Genomic DNA, 24308 nt, shown 5'->3' on the forward strand with positions numbered 1-24308 from the left:
AACGTACCTTATATCACTAAATTCTGGTCTCAGTGACGGGACCAAAAGTTCCCATTCTCTTGGAGCTTATACTAAATTGAGGCAGAAAGAGACATAAACAACATAAATGAAGCATATGTGAGGTGACAACAGGGCCCATGAAGTACATGGAGACTAGTGTAAGGGCTGTAATTTCAGTAATCACAGGACTCTACAATATTGAAGCAAGTTCAAAAATGCATCACTTGTTCAATGGGGATAAAAAGCAAAAAATTTACAAAATAAACATCACCAAAGTTAAAGAATCTTTCCTTTTTTGCAGAGGAGTAGAGTACTGGGGATTGAACTTAGGCCCCTTGCACTTAACTGCATTCCCCAATTTAAAATTTAATTTTAAAAAATTTTATTAGTACATGTCTGCAGTACATAATTATTACCTTCACATCACTAAGTTGCCCAGGATGGATTTGAACTTGCCATCATTCTGCCTTAGCTTCCGAGAGTACAAGCATGTGGCACCAAGCTTGGCTCCCAAGTTACTACATTATTTTATAATTTCAAAATGAGTTTGTGAAATTGCAGTTAAAAAGATTTTCAAGTCCAAAGAGTTGGCAGGTGCTGTGTTAGTTATTATTAAATTGATCTTGGGCCTCACCCTCTAGATCAGTTGTTTTTATGGGAAAACCAGAAGCCACTGTGCTAAGGGGAAATGTGGCATTTATTTGGAGACATCTGATTGTCATAATTGGGGAGGTGCTCCTGGCAACCAGTAGAAAAAGGCCAGCAATGCTGTGGAACCCCCTACAATCCATCAGACACCCCTCACAATAAAGAAGGATCTGCCCCAAGTATCCATAATGTTTTGTTTTTTTGTACCAGGGATTGAACTCAGGACCTTGGGAAACATCCATAATGCTGAGGTTGAGAAACTCTAGAGCAATGTGGTGAACCTATGGCTTATGTGTTATTGTGTTTTTCTTTCACAACAAAAGATGTCAATGTAGAGTCGTTTTTTCTAAACTAAAACCTCATTATTGAGGTTTAATTGCAGTGATGGCACTTGGCGATAAGTAAGTGGGTTTTGGGTTGTAGTATGGCACTTGGTTCGCCATCACTTCTCTAGAGAGATAAATAATCAGGAGAATGTAGTGAGCCCTTTATCATGGGAGTGTTGTTCAGAACAATAGTGAGAACCTGAGTGAGAACAGGAAAAAAGCTGAAAGAGCAGGTGATGTTTTGACTTTGCCTGAGAAGAATATCGAGTAAAGATTACAGAAAGATGGAACATCTGAGCAAATGGGTGGGACACATTAACTGGCAGCTCCAAAGGAATTCGCAGGATCCTAGATGCTGTGTTTATCCTCGATTTGCATGAAAATTTTCTGTTTCCATGCATTAAACCTACTTAACATGAAACTACCCACTGTATAATTTCGTGGGATCATATTGCCTTCTGCAAGAAATTTAGGGCAAGACGGTGTGATCCACTGGAAAGATCATCAATCTAGGATTCGTCTCCGCCTCACTAAGTTGAAGGGGGAGAGACAGGATACCTGGACTAGTCTGGAAGGGTCCCTCTGTGAATGAAGACAAATGGCCTACAAGGTCTCTAAACAGTTTCTATGTACTCTACATGGTTCTACAGTTAATCCGACTTACTTCCAGAAAAAAGCCACAGTCTTGCATCCTCACATATGCAACTCTCATGCCTGAAACAGTTCCTCTCTTCTCACTTTCTAAAATTCTATTTATCCTGTTATTTTCTTAACTTTGAAAAATTGAAGTTAAATTTATATACAACGAAAAGCAGATCATACATGTTTATATGTGGTAGGTTATGATGTGCATTGGTATGTAGTCACCACTGCTAACAAGAAAGCCTCCTCCTACAGTTTCTTCCTGAAAGTCTTCCCTGCAGTACCCGGCTGGACCCCGTTCTTTCCCTGTCCTAGCACTCAGGGGCCACCTACTGCGGTTTGTATGGCCCATCTGCCTGGGCGCATCGTTTCTGCTCCACATTTCCGGCAACTAGCAGGAGGCCTGCCTCAGAAGTCCTCAAATGATAGGTGACCACGGCTGATCGCCCAGAGTGGACACCAGGTCTGGCTGGGCATTTCTTTCTTTCTTTTTTTTTGGTACCGGGGATCAAACTCCGGTCCTTTCGCTTGCGCAGCAGGCTGCGAAACCACTGAGCTAAATCCCCGGCCCAGGCTGGGCGTTTCTCAAACTGCTGCACTGAATGTCTGGGGCCAAACAGGGAAAAGGTCAGAAAGCCCCACCCTCCGCAGTTTCGTTAACCACAGGAGAGAGCGGGCGAGGAGGCGGCGCGCGGTTCTCCGGAGGGAACCGGGCCCACTGAGCCAGCCACTCAGTACCCTGTCTGACCGGCTTCCGCTTGCCCACCCTGCCCCGGCCACCACTCATTGTTGCACCCCCATTACTGCCCAGGACAGAGATTGAGAAACATTCGGAAGCCCCGTAACAGACCAAAGACCTCACAGGAAGGAAACAGCCAGGCGGAGTCCAGGGCTGCACTCACCAGATGCGTGACTGCAACCGCCAGCGAGTCCGGAGACGGGGAAACGCGTGTGCGCAGGCGCAGACCTCCAAGCCCGCGCCCCGCCCAGGCCGGGTGCAGAGCGGCAGCGTTTTCTCTAGAACGCAGGTTTGGGTTCTGCCAGGGATATGGCTACGGGTCCACCGGGTTAGGACTGGGCCGCTGCTAAGGATAGGGCTTCTCCAAGGCTAGGGCTCCACCAGGGCCAGGGTTAGAGCTAGAGCTCCACAGTGTAGGGTTAGGACTAAAGCTAGGTCTCCTCCCGACTAGGGCTAGGTCTCCACCAGATAAAGTGGGGGTAGGAATAGGGCTCAGTTACCAGGTTTTGGGGTGCTGGAGTCTACTTCTAGAGGTGATTTCTAGATTCTTCTATCCCATAGAATTGAATGAAACAAGCATAAACAGCAAAGTTTCACGTTTATTAAAGGTAGAAAAAAAAAGGCGCTGCAGAATGAGTTTGGGCCAAGTAAAAGTAGGGAAAGGGGGAGGAGAAAAAATGCACTTTACAGAGTAGGATGGGCTGTCGTGAAGAGAAACATAGCAAATCGTTAATGGTGACTGTCTCTCTTTGATATCGCCCATTCTGGCAGCACTTCCGGGTCACCCTATCAACACAGAATTGTTCTGTGCCTGTGTCTTGGGATGAAGGAGTACACCTATTTTCCCATCTAGTGTTAGCCACGCCCCACCTTCCTGACTCATTTCCCTGTGAGAGACATATCCCCTTATGGGGATTCCTTATGGGGTGCTGAGGGAGTGGAGGGTCTGTGTTCATATAGCTACTTCTGGCTGGAAGGGGCTGTAGACCCTACTTACTGAGATTATGTGGTCTTAAACTATCTGAAGGTGTTGTGGCTCGCTGTCTGGGTTGAAGAGGGGAAAAAAACCAACTAGAAGACAATGAGAAAAAGAGTAACAAGCAGTCTGTTTGGTGGGAGAAACGCTGTTAAATTGGGGAAGTACAGCCCAAACGTGAGGAGTAGGTCAGATTTCCACACTTCCTTTGGAAAACGAGGTCAAAGAGGATGTCAGATAAATTATGGAGAGCCTGAGAGCCATGGCCTTAGCAAGATCTTGTTTACTTATCTATAGCAGTACTGGAGTCTTGCTTTTTGAAGCTGAATCTCAGGTCTTCCAGGGGTTCGTAGGAATAGCTTTTTCCTCTTGGGTGATCTTTTTCTTCAGAGAGTTCAAATGGGGTTGGCTTTGTCCTAGAAAAGTGAATTCAGTTATCTATCTCTGCCATCTTTATTGCAGTGGTTGTGAGAAGGATCACTGAAAAGGAGCCCTTCCCTTTTGGTCTTAATTGGCCTCCAGGTGTCCCCTCTTTCCAAGTTTTAATGAGCACTTGGTCTCCAGGGCAGATGCCCTCGGCCAGGAGCTAGTGGGACTCTGTTCCTATGCAGTTGAATAGCCTACTGTTCTTAGCCTAGATTAATAAGATATTGTTAGAGTCTCGTGATCTCTGGGTCTCTGGATCTCTGGATAGAAACGGCCTCCCATATAACATCATAACTGGACTCATATTTAGCCCAATTTTGGGGGGTGCTTCAAACCCTCATGACGGGTATTGGGAGTAATTGCAGCCAGGACTCAGATGCTTCCTGGCAAAAGTTTGCCAGACCTGGCTTTAGGGTCTGGGTGGCTGTCTTGACCTTTCCAGAAGACTGAGGTCTCCATGTAGAATGGAGATGGTACTTATTTCTAAACCCTTTGCCACCCCCTGAGTTATCTGAGAAGGAAAAAAAGTTCATTGTCACACTGAAGGGACCAGGGAATGATTTCTTTGAGGAGCAACTAGATTACCTCTATAATCTTTTCTGAATGGGTAGGGAAGGCCTCAATCCAACCCATAAATATGTCAATTAGGACCAATATCTGTTTAAATCCCCCACATGGTGGCATGTGGGTAAAGTCTAATTGCCAGTCCTCCCCAAGTTATGTCCCCTACTCTGTACAGGTTCTAATAAAGGAAGTGGTTTGGGTTTGCCAGGCTTATTGTAGCCACAGAGTATCCAAGCTTGGCAAACCTGTCAAGTGTTTGCTGCTAGTCCTAGTCCTATGAAAATTCTGGTGATCATTTTCCATGTAGCATCTCTTCCCTTATAGAAAGAATCATAAAGAGTTTTTATAGCCTTTCTGTTGGGAGCAATGCTACATAATTCTAGGGATAAATCATTTGGTTAGCCTAGTTCTCTTGCCTACAGCCCAGCTACAGAATAACTCCAGTTTGGCCTCCGGTCACAACTGAGACTTCAGTGATCCAGTGATGCTGTGATTCTCCAGGACAAGAAACATCCTGGGAGAACAAACATCTGCTCAGTTCCTCATTGTTCTTGGACTGATTAACATCTTGTTTGCCGGAGATGTACTGAACTCTCTGCAAGCCTTCCGTTACACCTTGTTTATCCCAATGTGAACTATTGAACTCTCTGCAAGTCATCTGTTACATTTGTTTCTCCCGATGTACTGAATAAAAGGTGTGGTAAGCTGCAGGCTTTGTCTTTGCTGCCCAGAGCAGCACTGATCAGACCCAAAGCTCAGCTTCTTCTCGGTCTCATTTTTCTACCTTTCCTGTAATTCGCCGTGTGCTGCCGTGGCTCGCAGGAGACCAGGACTCACTGCAGAGGTTCTGGTAACGTCCCCTTCCCCTGTCCCCTACACCTTTCCCTTGAGGAAGGGCCAGTTTGTTTCCTAAATGCCACCAGAGTCCCATCTTAATTCCCCCTGTCCTAAGACACATTCATCTTCCTGAGAAGTATATACTGGTTTTACTGATTCATCAGAAACTGGGAGTAAAGCTGGGGTCTTGAGAGGCAGTAAGGTAGCTCCTTTTGCTTCCCCATCAGCCTTTTAATTTCTCAAAGACACTTTAGGCACTATAGAAAAGAGAGCATCTTCGAGGTCTAAGATGGAAAACCACTTCATGTTCCTGAGAATTTAGGAGAAAATGATGTATAAATCTTCCACCAGAGGATGGATTGGGATGACAACCTTGTTAATGAGGTGGAGGTCTTTTACCATCTGGTATTCTCCTGAAGGCTTTATTCCAGGGAGAATGGGAATATTGCAAGAAGACTGACAAGGCTATGTAAGACCGTCTTTGAGAAACCTGTTTATGAGAGGCTGGAGGCCTTCATAGTCCTTGTCTTTGATTGGATATTGCTTTGGATTAAGAAATTGGCTGGGGTCTTTTAGTTTTATAACTACTGTGGGACATAAAGCTATCTTTGTGTACCGGTGGAATTTGTGGGGCTTGAAGCTGTTCGTGTATCATGATGAAGGTGCTGAGGAAAACTGGCTTCCTCTGGAGCACTGGGCTCTAGTGGAGTTTCTGAATCCCTTGGAGGGAATGCGGCTGATGTGTGTGCCTCCGGGTTATAAGGAGGAGCCCAAGGAGACCGCCCGTGTGGCTGTCTTCATGAGACAGATGGGAGAGACCGGATCCTCCTTAGAGACAGGTGGGATATGAGGGCAGGATCATCGAAGATCTCTTTCTCTCTCTTCCTTGGGGGCCAATCTGAATACCATAGTCTCTGGGCTTTTCCTGAGATAAAGGGGCCACAGAAGCCTGAATATACGGGGTTTCACTCTACCTTCTGTGTTTTAAGCTGAAATGATATAACTGAAAAGTAATATCCTCATTTAAACTACCATTTCATTCTCATCTCTTGCCATTTTTTAATTCATACTGAACCCAAACCACATTACAGTGTTAGATAAGTTGTTTCTTTTTTAAATTGGAAGGGTCAAACCTTTCCCACTGATCAAGGATATAGCCTAGTGGTGAGGTCAGTGAAATTTAAGGATTGCTGTTTCCCATGGCTCATCTTGGGGCCTACAGAGACAGAGTGAGAGAGAGACAGAGACAGAGATGGAGACGGAGACGGAGATGAGAGGACTAGGTCTTGGGACCTTCAGATGGCATCCCATGCAGGAGACCCAATCTGAGCCCACATAAAGCAACCCTTGTAAGACTCAAGTATTCATTAGACAGATGTCTGTGTCTGAAGCTAGGACGATACCAATGTCCTTAGAAGAGAGCCCTACTGAGTGCTTTTAGTCTTATGACTTTATACTGTGGCCTGATAACTCCTTAAGGAGAAGAGTGTAGCACTTCAAAACTCCATGAGGTCAGCATGGAGTCCTTCCTAACTGGTACTCCCTTAGGCATTTTGAGCCACTTGATGACTACTTAAGCAGGGTGGAGCCTCTTGAGAAATAGTATCACTTGCATTTGCCCTGATATTAAAAACTTTGGTACTTTATTCAGGGCAGTAGAAAGGGAAACCTCTTTAAAAAAAAACACCCTAAAATGTTTTAAGAACAAAGATAGATTTACTTTTGTATACTCACAGTGTAGGGGGCTGCTAACAGATGTGTCAAAGCCTGGGCATCTGTGGGTCCTTGAGGCCACCTGAGGACACAACTTTGTCATTTAGCATAGGCGCAGGACAGACTTTGTTATAATAATAACAATGAATCAACATGGATGACCATGCACATACCACATGGCTATGCAAGGTTGTGTGGCTGTTTTGCCTTACTGTGTCTCAGAAAAACTGATAAAAGCCACTGTAAGTGGTATGCTGTAAAATTAAAGTTTGGTTCCTGCTTTCTTGTGATGTCTGTTCCATGTGCATTCTTTTCCTTGGCAACCTCTCCTGACCAGGCCCCCCTTCAGCCTACAGGCCCTGACACTTGGCATAGTTGAACTCAGCATAGTCAGGTGAGTGTTTCCACCATGGTGTCTGCAGAAGTAGAAAAGTAGAAACTTTCTTAGCAGGTTGGAAATCTCCCAAGAACTGGGAGGCAGTCCGTCTGACACCTGGAGTTGTTTTATGGGCCTTGGAAATGCTAGAGACACAAATTCCTCTCCCTCACCGTGAATCAGCGGGGAGGATGGGTTGGTTGTTTTTTAGTCTCTTCCACTGTGTGCAGGGTATAGAGATCACTATATTATGATCTGGAGGCCCAAGGTGACTTTGGGCATTGAGTATTTGCCCCCAGGTCCCTATGATGTTTACGTTTCCCCAGTTGCTGAATACATACATACTGGGAGTGGACATACTGATTGGTGCCAGGTTAGACACCACACAGGGAGAATTCCATTTGTGGATTCACGTGATAAAATGTCTGAGGACATCCCCATCATGCACTGTTAACTCTCCTGCAGGCAACATGGGTTATGTGTGTTAAGCAGTACTGGCTGCCTGGGGTCATGAGGAAATAGGACAGACTGTTCTGAGGCTGGAATAAGTGGGAGTGATACACCCTGCACAAAGTCCTTCCAATTCTCCTGTTTGGCCTGTGTGGAAGCTCAATGGGACTTGGAGAATGACTGTGGACTACCAGGAACTGAACAAAGTGACTCCTCCATTGCACACAGTCGTACCCAATATTGCTGACCCGATGGCTGGCTCACCCTGATGTTGGATAGACACCATTAATTGCTATCACACCTGAGAGTCAGGATCAGTTCGCCTTCACCTGGGAGCGCAGACAGTGGATTTTTCAAGAGTTGCCACAGGGTATTTGCATAGTCCTACTTTGTGTCATGGCCTGGTGGCCCAAGATCTGGCCACGTGGACCAAACCACACCTTGTGTCTTTGTTCCATTATATTGACAATGTCATGTTAACTTCTGATTGCCTTACAGATTTGGAAGCTGCCATATGCTGTCTAAAAGAAGCTTTGCTGACCTAGGGGTGGGCCATTGATAAAGACAAGGTCCAGGGCACTGACTTATCTGTAAAATTGTTGGGTGTTTTCTGATCGAATAAGACAAAAGTAATCTCTAATGCAATAACTGAGAAGATCCAGGCATATCCCACACCAACTACTGTATGCCAGTTACAAGTGTATGTGGGTTTCCAGGTTTCTGGTGGACATTCATTCCGCACCTAGCCACCTTGTTGCACCCTGTATACCAGATGAGTCAAAAGGGTGCAACATGGGACTGGACTGACACAGTGAAAGCTACATTCCAGGACTGGAAGAGGGCAGTCACTCAAGTACAGGCCTTTCGAGTTGTTTGTTACATTTTTCTTTTTCTAGGAGCTTGAGGTTCTGCATTAGGTTGTTAATTTGAGTTCTCTCTGTTTTCCTAATATGGGCACTCACTGCTATGAATTTCCCTCACAGAACTGCTTTCATGGTGTCCAACAGATTCCTGTATGTTGTATTGGCATTATCATTTACTTGTAGAAACTGTCTAATTTCTTCTTTAATTTCCCCTGTGACCCATTGGTTGTTTAGGAGGGTGTTATTCAATTTCCATATGTTTGTGCGAGTTTCGCAGTTTCTTATGTTATTGATCTCCAATTTTATTGCACTAAGGTCTGATAATATACAGGGAGTAACTTCAATTCTTTTACATTTACTTAGACATGTCCTATGAGCTAGCATGTGGTCTATTTTGGAGAATGACCTGTGTGCAGCCAAAAAGAATGTACATTCTAATTTTTTGGGTGGAACACTCTGTAAACATCTATTAAGTTCATTTGTTCAATAGCTTGGTTCAGTTCTAGAATTTCATTGTTAATTTTTTGTCTAGATGATCTGTCTATTTGTGATACTGGGGTATTGAGGTCCCCCACTACAACTGTATTAGTGCTTATTTGGTTTTTCATGTCCATTAATATTCGTTTTGTATAGTTGGGAGCATTCATTTTTGGTATATATATATTTATGATTGTCATCTCTTCCTCTTGGATCACTCCCTTTACAAGGATGTAGTGACCATCTTTGTCTCTCTTAATTAGTTTTGGTTTGAAATCTACTTTGTCTGCAAATAAGATTGCTACCCCAGCTTTTTTCTGGGTTCCTGTCATGTGGAGAACTGTTTTCCATCCTTTTACTTTCAGTCTATGGATTTCTTTTTTAGTTAGGTGTGTTTCTTGTGTACAGCATACTGTTGGATTTTGCTTCTTAATCCATCCATTCTGCCAGTCTATTTCTTTTGCTTGGTGAATTGAGGCCATTAACATTGATAATGGTTATAATTGATAGATGCTGACTCATCCTTGACATGATATCTTACTGTTGTTGGCTCTTTTATTTTTTATTTTTCTCCCTTTCCCTTTAGTTTCTTACCTTCCCTGGTGGCTTCCCTCTGTTGGGCCTCATGGAGTTGTGACCTTCATAGTCTTTTTCTAGGATATTGTTTAGAATTTTTTGGAGTGCTGGTTTGGTGTTCATGAAATTTCTCAGGTGTTCTTTGTCGTGGAAGTATCTAATTTCCCCATCAATTTTTGAAAGATAATTTTGCAGGATACAACAATCTAGGTTGGAAGTTATTTTCTTTTAGGGCTTGAAATACTTCACTCCAGGATCTCCTTGACTTGAGGGTTTGTGTTGAGAAGTCTGCTTTGATTCTGATGGGCTTTCCTTTGTAGGTGATTTGTTTCTTTTCTCTAACTGCTTGTAGGATTTTGATCTTTTGTTGGGTATCTGGGATCTTGACTATTATATGTCTAGGTGTAGATTTTTTTGATCGTGGCTAGTTGGAGTTCTGTATGCCTCACTTATCTGTATGTCCAATTCTCTACCTTTGTCTGGGAAGTTTTCTACTATTACTTTTGTGAACAGTTTTTTATGTCAATTGTACTTTCTCTGGCTTTTTCATGGACTCCTATCAGTCTTATGTTATTCTTCTTTGCATCATCTACCAAGTGCTGGATTGATTTCTTGTAGTCCCTTACTATTTTCTTTTTGTATATCCTTCTATTGGTACATTTTAGGTGTACAATATAATGACATTCATCATTGGAGATTTGCACCTTTACATACTCTCTTGGTTCTTATTTTTTCCCCCTTCCCCTGCACTCCCTTCAACCCCTCCATCCCTCCCTATTTACAAAGACTTTGTTTCCATTTTTTCCTTTTCTCCTATTAATTCCATTCCTTTCTTTCCTTTCCCCTACCCCTCCCACTTCCCCCTCCCCTTTGCCCCTTTTCTTCCTATTTCACATTATCTATTATACCTTTTAGTCCTTATTTACACTTTCAGTTTCTCACACTAGAGAAACTATTTGGTATTTACACGTGTCCTGTTTATTTTGCTTAACAGTATCGTCTCAATGTACATCCATTTAGCAATAAATGTCTCCTGTTTCTCATTTTTTATGAAAACTGCGTTTTCTTGATCCAGTCTCCAGTTGATGGGCATTTGGGCTTTTTCCAAGTTTTAGCTATTACAAACTGTGCTGCTATGAATATGGGTGCACATATATCACTGTGGTATGATTCTTTCAATTCTTTGGGGAAGATACCCAGCAGGGGAATAGCAGGGTCAAATGGGACTTCCAGTCCTAGTTCTTTGAGTTATCTCCATACTGATTTCCACAGTGGTTGCACCAGTCAATGTTCCCACCAGCAGTAGAGCAGTGTTCCTCTTTCCCCACAGCCCCGCCAGCATTTGTTGTTGGTTGATTTCATGATAGCAGTCATTCTTTCTGGAGTGAGGTGGAATCTCAGTGTTGTTTTCATCTGCATCTCTCAAATGACCAATGATGTTGAACATTTTTTGATATGCTTATTTACCATGTCTACTTCTTTGAGAAATGTCTGTTCATTTCAGATGCCCATTTTTGGATTGGGTCTTTAAATCTGGGAGGTCTGATTTTTTAAAGTTCTTTATAGATTCAAGATAGTAGACCTTTGTCTGAGGGACCGCTGGTGAAAATTTTTTCCCAGATTGTGCATTGTCTCTTCACAGCGCTGGTGGTTTCTCTTGCTGTGCAGGAGCTTTTTAGTAAAAAGAGATCCCACTTGTGGATTTTTTGTCCTAGTTCATGGGCAACTGAGGTGTTGTTCATAAAGTCTTTTCCAACACCAATGTCTTCAAGAGTTCTACCTAACCTCTGTTCCAGCCAGTTCAGCATTTCTGTTTTAATATTTAGATCTTTAATTCATTTCAATTTTAGTTTAGTGGATGGTGAGAGATATAGGTCTAGTTTTACTCTCTGGCAAGTTGAAACCCAATTTCTCCAGCACCATTTATTAAAGAGACTATCTTTCCTCCAGTGAGGGTGTTTGGCTCCTTTATCAAAGATGAGATGGCTGAGTGTGTCTGGCATTGTTTCTGCATCTTCTAATCTGTGCCACTGGTCCTCAGGTCTGTTTCTTTGCCAGTACCATGCTGTTTTTATCACAGTAGCTTTGTAGTATAATTTCAAGTTGGGGATTGTGATACCCCCTGCCATGTCTCTGTTACCTAGAATTGCTTTTGCTATTCTGGGTCTCTTCTTGTTCCAAATGAATTTTTGGATTGTTTTCTCAAGGTCTGTGAAGTATGCTGCTGGAATTTCAGCTGGGAATGCATTGAATCTATATAGCAGTGTTGGAAGTGTGGCCATTTTCACTATGTTTATTCTTCCTCCCCAGGAGCAGGGGATGTCTTTCCATTTTTTATATCATCTTCAATCTCTTTTCAGAGTGCTATAGTTTTCAGGGAAGAGGTCTTTGATTTCTTTTGTTAGGTTGATTAGACTGAAAGTTAAAGGGTGGAAAACAATACTCCATGTGACGAGAACCCCCAAAAAAGCAGGAGTAGCTATCCTCTTTGCAGATCAAGTAGATTTCAAACCAACACTGATTAAGAGAAATGAAGAAGGACGCTACATCCTTGTAAAGGGAACAATCTAACAGGAAGAGATGACAAGCATAAATATCTATGCACCAAACACTAGTACACCCAACTATATAAAACAAATACTAACGGACATGAAAAGTCATATATGCACTAATAAAATAGTAGTGGGGGACCTCAATACCCCACTATCACAAATAGATAGATCAAACTGACAAAAAATAAGTAATAAAATACTAGAACTCAATCGAACTCTTGAATAAATGAACTTAACAGATGTTTACAGAGTCTTCCACCCCACAAAATCAGAATACACATTCTTCTCAGCTGTACATGGGTCATTCTCCAAAATAGACCACATACTCACACATAGAACATGTTTGAAGTGCAAAGGCATTGAAGTTATCCCCTGTATATTATGAGACCATAGTGCGATGAAATTGGAGATCCATAGCAAAAGAAACTCAAAAAAATTCATAAACACGTGGAAATTGAACAACACACTTCTGAATAACCAATGGGTCACAGAGGAAATTAAAGGAGAAATCAGACAGTTCCTTCAATTAAATGACAATGACGATACAACATATCGGAATCTATGGGACACAATGAAAGCAGTCTTATGAGGGAAATTCATAGCAGTGAATACGCATATTAGGAAAACACAGCAAGCCCAATTAAACAACCTGATGCTGAACCTCAAGTTTCTAGAAAAAGAAGAGCAGGACAACCCCAAAGCTCATACAAGGGAGGAAATTATAAAGATCAGAGGAGAAATCAATGCAATGGAGACTAAGAGAACAATATAAAAAAAATCAAGGAAGCCAAGAGTTGGTTCTTCCAAAGAATCAATAAAATTGACAAACCCTTAGCCAACCTTGTCAGAAAAAGGAAAGAAAAGGCCCAAATCCATGCAATTAGGAATGAAAAGGGTGAAATGACAACAGACCCAGCAGAAATCCAGAGGATCATCAATACCTACTTCCAGAACCTACACACCAATAAGATGGACAACACGGAAGAAATGGACAGATTCCTAGATACATATGAATTACCAAAGTTGAACGAAGAAGACCTAAAAATTCTGAACAACCCAATATCAAGCAATGAAATTGGAAACGTAATTAAAAACTTATCAACTGGCGACGCGCTGGCCCCGTTCATCTAGGAACTGAAAGCAAAGTCGGGATCCATGAAAACAAGTGGGGAGCCCGGGGGCGGGAAGGAAGGTGGGCGCCAGCTGCGGGAGGAATTGGGAGCTGAGGGCGGCTGCAGTCGGGCTCTCGCCGCCTCCGCCACCGCCACGCTCGCCACCGCGCAGGCCGCCCGGGATGCGTGAGCGCGCGCCCCGCCGTCCCAGAGCTGTGCGCGGCGCCCGCTGTCCCGGGCTCTGAGGGCCGCCACGTCTCGGCGGCGGCGGCGGCGGCGGCGCGCGGGCTGAGGGCGGCTTCGGGCCGGTGGGGCCGCGGAGGGGGCCGGGCGCGCGGGGAGAGGCGGCCCAGGCCCCGCGCCCACCATGACCCCTTCCGCGCGCCAGCGCCAGGACAGGAGAATGCGCGGCGCCGGGCTCTGAAGCGTGGAGCGGGTTCGGTACAAGTGGACCGCCTATCGGACGGGTTGGAAGCCTCGCTGGTTTGTTTTAGATAATGGAATCCTGTTCTACTGTGATTCACAAGATGATGTTTGCAAAGGGAGCAAAGGAAGTATAAAGATGGCAGTCTGTGAAATTAAAGTTCATTCAGCAGACAACGCAAGAATGGAATTAATCATTCCGGGAGAGCAGCATTTCTACAGGAAGGCAGTAAATGCAGCTGAAAGACAGAGGTGGCTGGTTGCTCTGGGGAGCTCCAAAGCATGTCTGACTGATACTAGGACTAAAACCAGTGAATCTCTGAAAACCAAAATGTCTGAACTTTGCCTCTACTGTGACCTCCTAATGCAGCAGGTTCATACAATGCAGGAATTTGTTCACCATGATGAGAGTCATTCATCTCCCAGTATAGAGAACATGAATGAAGCCTCTTCCCTGCTCACTGCCACATGTAACACATTCATCACCACGCTTGAGGAATGTGTGAAGATAGCAAATGCCAAGTTTAAGCCTGAGATGTTTCAACTGCCCCATCCGGATCCTTTGGTTTCTCCTGTATCACCTTCTCCTGTTCAAATGATGAAACGTTCTGTCAGTCACCCTGGTTCTTGCAGTTCAGAAAGGAGCAGCTACTCTGTAAAAGAACCAGTGTCTGCACTTCACCGACTCTCCCAGCGACGCCGAAGAATCTACTCAGATACAGGCTCTTGTAATGATATTCCCCTTGAAGACCCAGACAGACCTGTTCACTGTTCAAGAAATACACTTAATGGAAATTTGACATCAGCGACCATTCCTGAAGAAAGCAGACTTACGGCCAAAAAGAAATCTGCATTGGAAGATCCTCTTCCATCCTTCTCTTCCTGAGGAAATTGAAGTGTCCAGCTTCCTCTAAGTATTGCTATGCAAAAGCTGCTGTAATTAAACTTGTTATATGGGGTAGTTTTTCCCTTTACTTAGGATTTCTTGCACTTTACAGAATATTGTAAATCAGACAAACAAAAACAACCCACATACTTTTGAAGTGTATTTTATCTTTATATAGTTTATTTGCAAGAGTACTTTCCTAATAATTTCACAGTACGAATGTGCATCTTTTTTCTTTTTTTTAAACAAATGATGGTGTAACATTTTGACATCCATAAAGACAAATGTAGATATTTTTCTAAAAAACTGTGAGGGACTGATAGCTTGGTCAGTGTGTACTGTAGTTTATAAACATGAAATCTTACAAGGTTTCAGTTTGACAGAAGTGTGATATATGTAACTTGTGCCATGGACCAAAAGGTCACTTTACCCCAGCTTAAAGTGAGTTGCAATAGCAGCTTGATGGTGACTGTATTGTGTTCCTCTAAGCAAAAAGGAAAAACTTAATATTCTAAATATCTTTAGCCCAAATTGAGCATTTTTCAAAACAGATTCTGCTGTCCTTCATGTATGAAGTTGACACTACTGATTTGTCGATAACCAAATGTTGGGTTAAAGTTCAAGTATTTAATTTTTTATTTATTTATTATCTTGTTGCATCAAAAGATGATTGCATTCTAACTTTTCTTACCTGCCAAATTTAAGATGTGTATCCACTGTTATTTACATTGTTCTACAAAAGAGGTTAATGTTGTAGTGACCTTGCTCACTCAAACCAGAGAAATAAATGGCTTTCAATGGAAAAAAAAAAAACTTATCAACTAAAAAAAGCCCGGGCCCTGATGGCTTCACTGCTGAATTCTACAAGACATTTAGAGAGGAACTGCTGCCACTACTGTGTAAACTCTTCAATGAAATTGAAAGGGAAGCAATACTCCCAAATTCATTCCTGGAAGCAAGCATCACCTTGATCCCCAAAGCAGAGAAAGACCCAATCGAAAAAGAGAACTATGGGCCAATCTCACTAATGAACATAGATGCAAAAATCCTTAATAAGATAATGGCAAATAGAATGCAGAAGATCATCAAGAAGATCATACACCCTGATGAAGTGGGATTCATCCCAGGGATGCAGGGATGGTTCAACATACGCAAATCAATCAATGTAATACACTATATCAATAGAGCCAAGGACAAAAACCATATGATTATCTCCATAGACGCAGAAAAAGCATTTGACAAAATCCAACATGTATTTATGATAAAAACCCTACAAAAAATTGGAATAGATGGTCTCTCCCTCAAACTGATAGAAGCCATCTATGAAAAACCAACAGCCAATATCATACTAAATGGTCAAAAACTGAAATCCTTCACACTCAAATCAGGAACAAGACAAGGATGTCCACTATCACCACTCTTGTTCAATACAGTTTTGGAAACATTAGCCACGGCAATTAGACAAGAGAAAGAAATAAAAGGAATAAAGATAGCAAATGAAGAAGTCAAATTGTCATTATTTGCAGATGACATGATACTCTACATAGAAGACCCCAAGAACTCCACCAAAAGTCTTCTGGACTTCATAACCAAATTCAGTAAAGTAGCTGGATACAAGGTAAACACACAAAAATCAATAGCTTTCCTCTACATGAATAGTAGACTCACTGAGAGAGAAATAGGGCAAATTATTCCTTTCACAATAGCACCCAAAAAACTGAAATACCTAGGAATAAACCTAACAAAAGAAGTCAAAGACCTCTTCTATGAAAACTATAGCACTCTGAAGAGAGAGATTGAAGATGACATCAGAAAATAGACAGACATCCCCTGCTCCTGGTTAGGAAGGATCAACATAGTGAAAATGGCCATACTTCCGAAACTGCTATATAGATTCAATGCAATTCCAATTGAGATCCCAGCAGCATACTTCACAGACCTTGAGAAATCAATCCATAAATTCATTTGGAACAAGAAGAGACCCAGAATAGCAAAAGCAATTCTAGGTAACAGAGACATGGCAAGGGGTATTACAATCCCCAACTTGAAACTATACTACAAAGCTACTGTGATAAAGACAGAATGGTACTGGCAAAGAAACAGACCTGAGGACCAGTGAAACAGATTAGAAGATGCCAGAACAACTCCAGACACACCCAACCACCTCATCTTTGACAAAGGAGCCAAACACCCTAACTGGAGGAAAGATAGCCTCTTTAATAAATGGTGCTGGAAAAATTGGGTTTCAACTTGCCAGAGAGTAAAACTAGACCTATATCTCTCACCATGCACTAAACTAACATTGAAATGGATTAAAGATCTAAATATTAAAACAGAAACGCTGAACTGGCTGGAAAAGAGGTTCGGTAGAACTCTTGAACACATTGGTGTAGGAAAAGATTTTATGAACAAAACTAGACTATGCTACAGCATAGACTAGGGTTAAGATTAGGAAGATGGTTTGGTTTAGGACTAGTGGTATGATTAGGTTTAGCATTAGTGCTATGCTTAGGGTTTGGGTTAAGGGCTAGTGCTTGGGTTAGGTTTAGGTTTAAGCTTAGTGTTAGGTTTCATTTAGCTTTAAATTCAGAGCTAGAGGTATGAATAGGGCTAGTGCTGGTGCTAGGGTTAGGGTTAGAGTTAAGTTTAGGGCCAGGGCTAGGGTTAAGTTTATGGTTACATTTAAAATTAGCATCTGGTTTAGGAGCTGGGTTAGGGTTAGTGTTAGAGGTAGGTTTAGTGCTAGAACTAGAATTAGGCATTGGTTTAGCATTAGGGTTAAAATTAGGGTTAAGTTTAGTGCTATCATTAGGTTTCAGGTTATGATTACATTTCCACTAGAGTTTCAATCAAGGTTAGAGTTAGGCTTAGGTTTAGGATTAGCGCTATGGGTAGAGCTAGGTTTAGGCTTAGGCTTAGGGTTAATGTTAGGGCTAAGTTAGACCTAAGTTCAGGGTTAGGGATATGGTTAAATTTAGGATTAGGCTTAGAGTTATGGTTAAGGTTAGGACAAGGTGTGGGGTTTGGTTAGTGCTATGTCTAGCTTAGGGTTATGATTAGGGTTAATTTTAAATTAGGGCTAGGGTAAGGTTATGCTTATAGTTAGGATTTGGTTAGGTTTAGGGTTAGTTTTAGGATTAGGGCTACAGCTAGTACTTGGTTTGGTGTTAGGTTTAGGGTTAGGGAAAATGCCAGGGATAGGGTTAGTGTTAAGAATAGATTAGGGTTAGGCTACTGTTAGGGTTAGGGTTAGGGTTAGGGTTAGGCTACATTAGAGCAAGAGCTAGGGTTAGGGTTAAAGTTTGGGTTAGGGTTAGGATAGGGTTATAGCTATATCTAGAGCTAGGGTTAGTGTTGGCTTTAGTGTTAGGACTAGTATTAGGGTTAGGAGTAGGTTCAGGAATGGATTACATTTAAGGATATGTCTAGAGCCTGGGGTATAGCTATTCTTATTGTTAGGGTTACAGTTAGAGTTCAGGTTAAACTTAGAGGGCTCAGGTAAGAGGTAGGACAAGGTCTAAAGATAGGGTTAGACTTAGGTCTATCCTTTATGGTTAGAGTTTGGTTAGGCATATGGTGAGGTCAGTACCAGGGCTAAGGCTAAAACCAGATCTATTGCTTGGGCTAGAGTTAGTTTTAGGGTTAGGATTAGGGTGAGGGCTAGGGCTACAGATAAGTTTAGGTCTAGGGTAAGTGTTAGGATTAGGACTAGGGTGGAGATAGTTCTGGAGCTAGGGCTAGGGTTGTGGTTAGGTTTGAGTTTGGGTTTAGTGTTAAGGTTAGGTAGGATCTAAGTCTAAGTCTAGAGCTAAGGCTAGTGTTAGTGTAGGTTAGTTTAGGTATAAGGTTAGGGTTTGGGTTAGAGTTAAGTTTAGGGCTAGGTCTAGGGCTTAGCTTAGGGATAGAGTTTGAGTTAGGGTTAGTGTTAGGGTTAAGGTTAGGGGTAGGTCTAGGGCTAGAACTAGATCTTGGTATGGAGTTAATGTTAACATAAGGCTGAGGGCTAGTGCTAGGGCTAAGGTCTAGTTCTATGCTCAGGGTTAGGCTTAGGGTTTATAGACCTTGTGTTAGGGTTATGTCTAGGGTTAAATTAGGACCAGGTCTAGGTTTAGGGTTAGTGTTAGGGTTCATATTAGAGCTAGTGCCAGGATTAGGTCATGTTTAGGGTTAGGATTAGGATCTGGACTAGGGCCATGGCTAGTGCTAGTCTAGGGTTTGAGTTAGAATTAAATTAGGGTTAGGGTTAGTGGCAGGTTTAGTTTTAAGGCCAGGGTTAGAGCTACGGTTAGTGTTAGGGTTGGGTTGGGTTTGGTATGAAGTTATGACTACATCTAGAGCTAAGTTTAGGGTTTGGTTTAGTTTTAGGGCTAGGGTTAAGGTTAGTGCTAGGGCTATGGTTAGGGTTAATTTAGGATTAGGATTAAGTTTAGGCCTAGGTGTAGTACTAGGCTTAGGGCTAGGACTAGGTCTAGTGCTTGGTGTAGGATTAGGTTTAGTGGTGTTTATTAAGTAGTTCTAAAGCTAGATTTCAGGTTAGAATTAGAGTTAGGGTAGGGTTTCTTTTAGTGCTAAGGCTTAGGTTAGGTTAGGGTTAGGGTTAGGGTAGGTTAAGATTAGGCCTAGATCTAGAACTAGGCTTAGGACCAGGGCTAGGGCTAGGGTTAGGATTAATGTTAGAGTTTTAATTAGACTTAGAGTTATGAATATGGCTTAAACTAGGGCTAGGTCCAAGATTCAGTGTAGGGATATAGTGAATATGAGGCTAAGGCCTATGGTAGGGCTAGGTTTAGGGTTAGTATTAAGGTTAGGGTTATAATTTGGTTTAAGTTGAGGGCTAGGGCTAGTACTAGGTCTATTTTTAGGTTTGACTTTATGGTTAGTGTTAAGATTAGGGCTGTTCTAGGTCTAAGCCTAGGGTTTGGGTTTGGGTTAGGGGTAGGGGTAAAGGTAGGACTCGTGCTAAAATTAGTGTTAGGGCTAAGGTCAGATTTACTGGTATTGCTAGATTTAGAGTTTGGGCTTGGTCTTCTGCTAATATTAGTGTTAGAGCTAGGATTAGGGTTAGTGGTAGGGCTAGGGTTAGGGTTAGGTTCAGGTTCAGGTTAAAGTTAATGCCAGGGCTAGGGTAGGGCTAAAATTTGGGTTAGCATAGGCTTCAGGCTTTGTCTAGGTCTAAGTTTATGTTTAGTGCTAGGGCAAAGTTTAGGTTTATGTTGATGGTTAAGGGCAGCATTAGGGTTAGGTTTACTATTGGGTTTAGACAGTAAGGTCTACGTATAAGGAGAGGATTAGTGATTGGTCTGGGGTTAGGTTTAGGATTAAGTTTAGAGCTGGGGATAAGGCTAGGTTTAGGTTTAGGTTATGGTTAGTTTAATGTTATTGTTAGGGTTAGCGCTAGGTCTAGAGTTACAATTAGGGTTGGGGTTAGGTTTAGGGTTAGTGTTAAAGTTAGGGCCAGGGCTAGGGCTAGAGTCAGGTTCAGGGTATAGTGCAGGTTAGGGTTAGGGCTAGGGTTAGAATTACCATTATGGCTATATTTATGGTTAGGGTTCAGGTTGGGGCTATGGATCATAGAGGGTTCTAGGATTAAGAACAGGATTAAAATTATGGCTAGTATTAAGGTTATGGCTTGGGCCTGATTTAGGCATAGGAGTAGGGTTAATTTCTGGGCTATCGTTAAGTTTAGGTTTAGGGTTAGGGTTAGATTTAGATGTAAGTTTATATCTAGGGTCAGATTTTGGTTTAAGGTTAGGGCTAGGTTCAGAGAAAGGGCTTGGCTAATGCTATGTCTAGGCCTAGGGTTAGGGTTGAGGTAAAGATTAGTCTTGGGGTTAAGGTTAGGTTTAGGGTTAGGGTTAGGGTTAGAATTAGGATTTGGGTTTGATGTAAGGCTAGTGTTTGTGTTATGGTAAGGGTTTTCGTTAATTTTAGGATTAGGGCTAGGCCTAAATCTATGTCTAGTGCTAGGTTTGTGTTTAGGGTTAATGCTAGGGGCATATTTAACATGAGGCTAGGACTCTTTTTTGCCTTATGGTGTCAGTTTTAGGCTTTAGGATTATTGTTAATTTTGGGCTAGGAATATTTCTAGGCCGAGTGTTAATTTTAGAATTAGGGTTATAGTTAAATTTAGGATAATGCTATGTCTTGTGATATGGAAATGTCTGGCATTAGGATTTAGGTACAGACTAGGTGTAGAGATAGGGTGAAGCCTAGGGTGAAGATCAGCATAGTGATAGGCTTATGGTTACATTTAGGATTGGTCTTAGGGTTAAGCCTCTGGCTTGTGCTCATTTTAGGTTTAGATGTATAGTTAGGGTTAGTGCTAGTTCTAGGGTTAGGGTTAGCTTTAGGTTTAGGGACAGGGCTAGTGCTAAGGTTAGGGTTTTGTCTAAATTTATGTCTATGGTTAGGATTAGTGTTAACTTCAGTGTTAACTTTAAGGTTACAGTTAGGTCTAGGTCTATATCTAGGGTTATGGTTATGGTTTGGTCTAGTTTTATGGCTAGGTCTAGCTGTAGGTTAGGATTAAAAATAGGTTAGTGTTAAGGATATAGACTTAGGACTAGATTAGTGCTAGGCTTAGGCTTAGGGTTCAGGTTAGAGTTACTATTAGGGCAAGGGCTGAGGCTTAGGCTAGTTTTAGGACCAGTTTTAGGGTTAAATTTAGGATTAGGGTTCAGGCCAGGTTAGGTTTAGCACTAGTGGTAGGCTAGGGTTAGATTTAAGGTTAAGGCTTGAGTTAGGATTAGTGTTAAGTTTATGGTTAAGATTAGGATTACAGTAGTGTACAGTTTAGGTTTGGTTTATGGACACAGTTAGGGTTAGAGGTAGTGTAGCTTTAGGACTAGGCTTAGAGTTAATGCTTGGGTGTCTTAGTTACATTTTTCTTTGCTGAGACAAAATACCTGACACCCAAAATTAAAGGAGGAAGGGTTTATTTCAGCTCACAGTTTGTAGAGGTTTCATTCCATAGTCAGCTGGCTCCAAGACAGCATGGCATAGCAGAGGAATATCAGAGGACATATGGTACATGATGTGGCAGGCAGAAGACAACAAGCAAGAATCAGCAAGCAGCCAGCTTGCCTTTCCCTTTTATCCTATCTAGGCTACCAGCATTTTGGGTGGTGCTACCCAAAACTATGCTAATTCCAATCAATGGACTAATTCAGTATCACACACCCTTGATCCCAGTACAATACACCCTAGATCCAGCCATCTCCCAAAAGCCCCACCTATGAGTACATGAGGCTTTGGGGGGACAACTAGATACAAATCATAGCATAGGAATAGTGTGAGGGCTAGGGTTAAGTTTAGGATTAGGGTATGGTAGAATAATGGCTAGGTTTAAGATTAGGGTTAGGGTTAAGTTTTGGGCTAGGGCTGGGGCTAGAACTAGGTCTAGGGTTAGGGTTACAGTTAGTGATTGAGTTAATGTTAGTTTTAGAGTTAGAACTGATGATAGACCTATGATTGGAGTTAACTTATGGCTAGGGTTAGGATTAAGTTTGGGGTTAGGTTTAAGTGTTAGGGATAGTGCTAGGGCTTGGTTTATAGCTATTATTAGGTTTATTAAATTTAGGACTTGAGCTAGGGCTAGGATGAGTCCTAGCGCTCAGGTTAGGATTAGGGTTAAGGTTAGGTAAGGGGTAGGATTAGGATTATGGTTATCGTTAGTGTTAGAGTTAGTGGGTTTATTTTCTGTTTGTTTGTTTTCATTTTAATTTATTCCGTGCCATGAAAGTTAAAACATACAAACCACAGCTTTAGATATAGTACTGACCAATTTAAAAAACACTGAATTGATCATTTGTGCACATTCCTCATCTTTAATTTTATGTCTTGTTATACAAAGGTACTGTTAACACACACAGTTCTAATTCCTTACAGACCTATTTGTCAAGCAGCAAGATGACAATTCATCAAAGCACTGTGCAGGATGCTTCCTTGGAGAAACCACATCAGCAGTATTTGGTAAATGGTTATGCATAGAACTCACTTGGAGGGTAATGTTAAACATTCCTCATATGACATGGACACAACAAATGGGAAATGTAACTTTAATATAAGATAAAATGTTATTCTTTATGCTTTTAAACTCTGGGACACTCAAAACCAGACGATACAAGGTGCTTTAATTCTAGATTCCATAACCGAAAAACTTTGAGGACTGCTCATGGCTTTTTAAAGCCAACTTGAAATATAAAAGCACTGAGTTTACCAAGCCAAATCTAGTTAACTGATTACATGTTACATAAAATATACCTTTTAAGAAAAACTGACTTTAAAAAAGATTGCATCATTGATGTATAACTTCAAAACTGTTACTCTTACAAGGAAAAATACATTACTTTAAAATCTTTCAACATGTTTTAAGATGTCATATTTTGTGAATTCATTACTTTATATGTTCTAAACTTTCAGCAAAATAATTTGAAGTGGTTCTTAAACCTAAAAACATCTAAAGAAACGGGTTAACACGTCTGTGAAACAGCTGTCTACCACACATCTGTTTCCACTATGAACATCCATTAAGAGTGTTCTATATTTAAGTTGATGTAAATATTCAAAACCTCATTTAAACATCCTATACAAATAATTAGTGTTCTTGGCATTAAAATCTGAATAATGCTACAATACAGGCAATTTTTCACAAAAAGTTTCAGAGGCAAAAGATTTGGGAATGGTTGGGTGAGCAAGAAATGAGACAATCTACCTGAGACAATTTTAGAATTAATCCTGAAAAAGATGGCATAGTTGGTCACCATCATTTTTGGGAAGAGTTCAGGCAAGATTCTAATATTTATAATTTTAATGTTCATAACCTTTTAAATGTTAACATCAAGCACAGGCTAGTCCACTTTCCAGAGACTGAAAATGCTACTGTAATGTCATTCTGGTAAATTCAGTTACAAAAGCACTGAAACAGGAAAAAGGACAGAAACACCGTATCACAGAACTAATCCTGCATTAACTATTTCTCTTCCCTCTCATATTGGCCTTAGACATACACACTATGGTAGGTCAGGTGCATGCAATGAGAAAGGCTTAGATAAAGGATTAGTCTGTCGACTCTTCACATTGGCATCAGTCATTTCTTTTTACTCTCTCCAAGGAGTATGAGCCTTGTTTCTAGGTATGTATTTCAAGCAAGTTAAGCAGAACATTTCTTAAAATTCTATAAAACAAGACACGCTTGAAGGATAAATAAATAGTGCCCAACATCTACAGCTTTACACGGATTAACCTGTATTTGGGCAGAACTATGGATTTGAACAAAGGTTACATCAGCCATCGTCCTTTAATACTGACATAACAGGAAACTTGACAGCTAAAGTTTTCCAGCAACAATTATTATTTGAACCTTAGACAGCCACCCTAAAACACAGACATAAAACAAAATCCAGAGCTCAAAACATCAGACTGGAAAATCTAATTTAAATATCCGCTAAGTCCCAAGACACTGTTGCGCATTTTTATCTGATGACAATTTTAATGTGTTATTTAGCACTAGCAAAATATGAAACCCTAAAATTAATGCTAGAAACGTGCTGCTTTTTACGCCCCAGTCAGTCACATTTACAGCCAGTACAGAAATGAAGACAAAATAATTGTGCCGCATTCTCAGCTGCTGGGAATCTTCCCCCAGCAAACATGAAACTACAGTTATGCTCTGTGAATTCCCTTCTAGTACAGTATCAGCAAAGAGGTGTTCATGAGGAATA

The 24308-nt window shown here is 41.6% G+C and overlaps 2 protein-coding genes and 1 pseudogene across 3 annotated transcripts in view; 1 reads left to right on the forward strand and 2 right to left on the reverse strand.

Moving 5' to 3' along the window:
- Positions 1-2602, reverse strand: part of Eef1akmt1 (EEF1A lysine methyltransferase 1) — a 42474-nt gene extending 39872 nt beyond the window's left edge. The window contains exon 1 of one of the 2 annotated variants that reach the window (XM_004854869.4): positions 2519-2602. The gene's annotated coding sequence lies outside the window, so the exon portion shown is untranslated. The remainder of the gene's footprint in view (positions 1-2518) is intronic. The other variant, XM_021236371.2, reaches the window with a different exon arrangement.
- Xpo4 (exportin 4) overlaps positions 1-24308 on the reverse strand; it is a 194954-nt gene that overhangs the window by 28167 nt on the left and 142479 nt on the right. The window contains exons 23-24 of the transcript XR_015446598.1: positions 2519-3747; positions 8-71 (exon numbers count right to left, since the gene is read on the reverse strand). The gene's annotated coding sequence lies outside the window, so the exon portion shown is untranslated. The remainder of the gene's footprint in view (positions 1-7; positions 72-2518; positions 3748-24308) is intronic.
- LOC101708927 (pleckstrin homology domain-containing family A member 3 pseudogene) lies at positions 13321-14601 on the forward strand (annotated as a pseudogene).

Source organism: Heterocephalus glaber, unplaced genomic scaffold (genome assembly GCF_053883595.1).
Source record: "Heterocephalus glaber isolate CG9 unplaced genomic scaffold, H.glaber_assembly_v1.0 deba00001719, whole genome shotgun sequence".
Lineage (NCBI taxonomy): Eukaryota > Metazoa > Chordata > Mammalia > Rodentia > Bathyergidae > Heterocephalus > Heterocephalus glaber.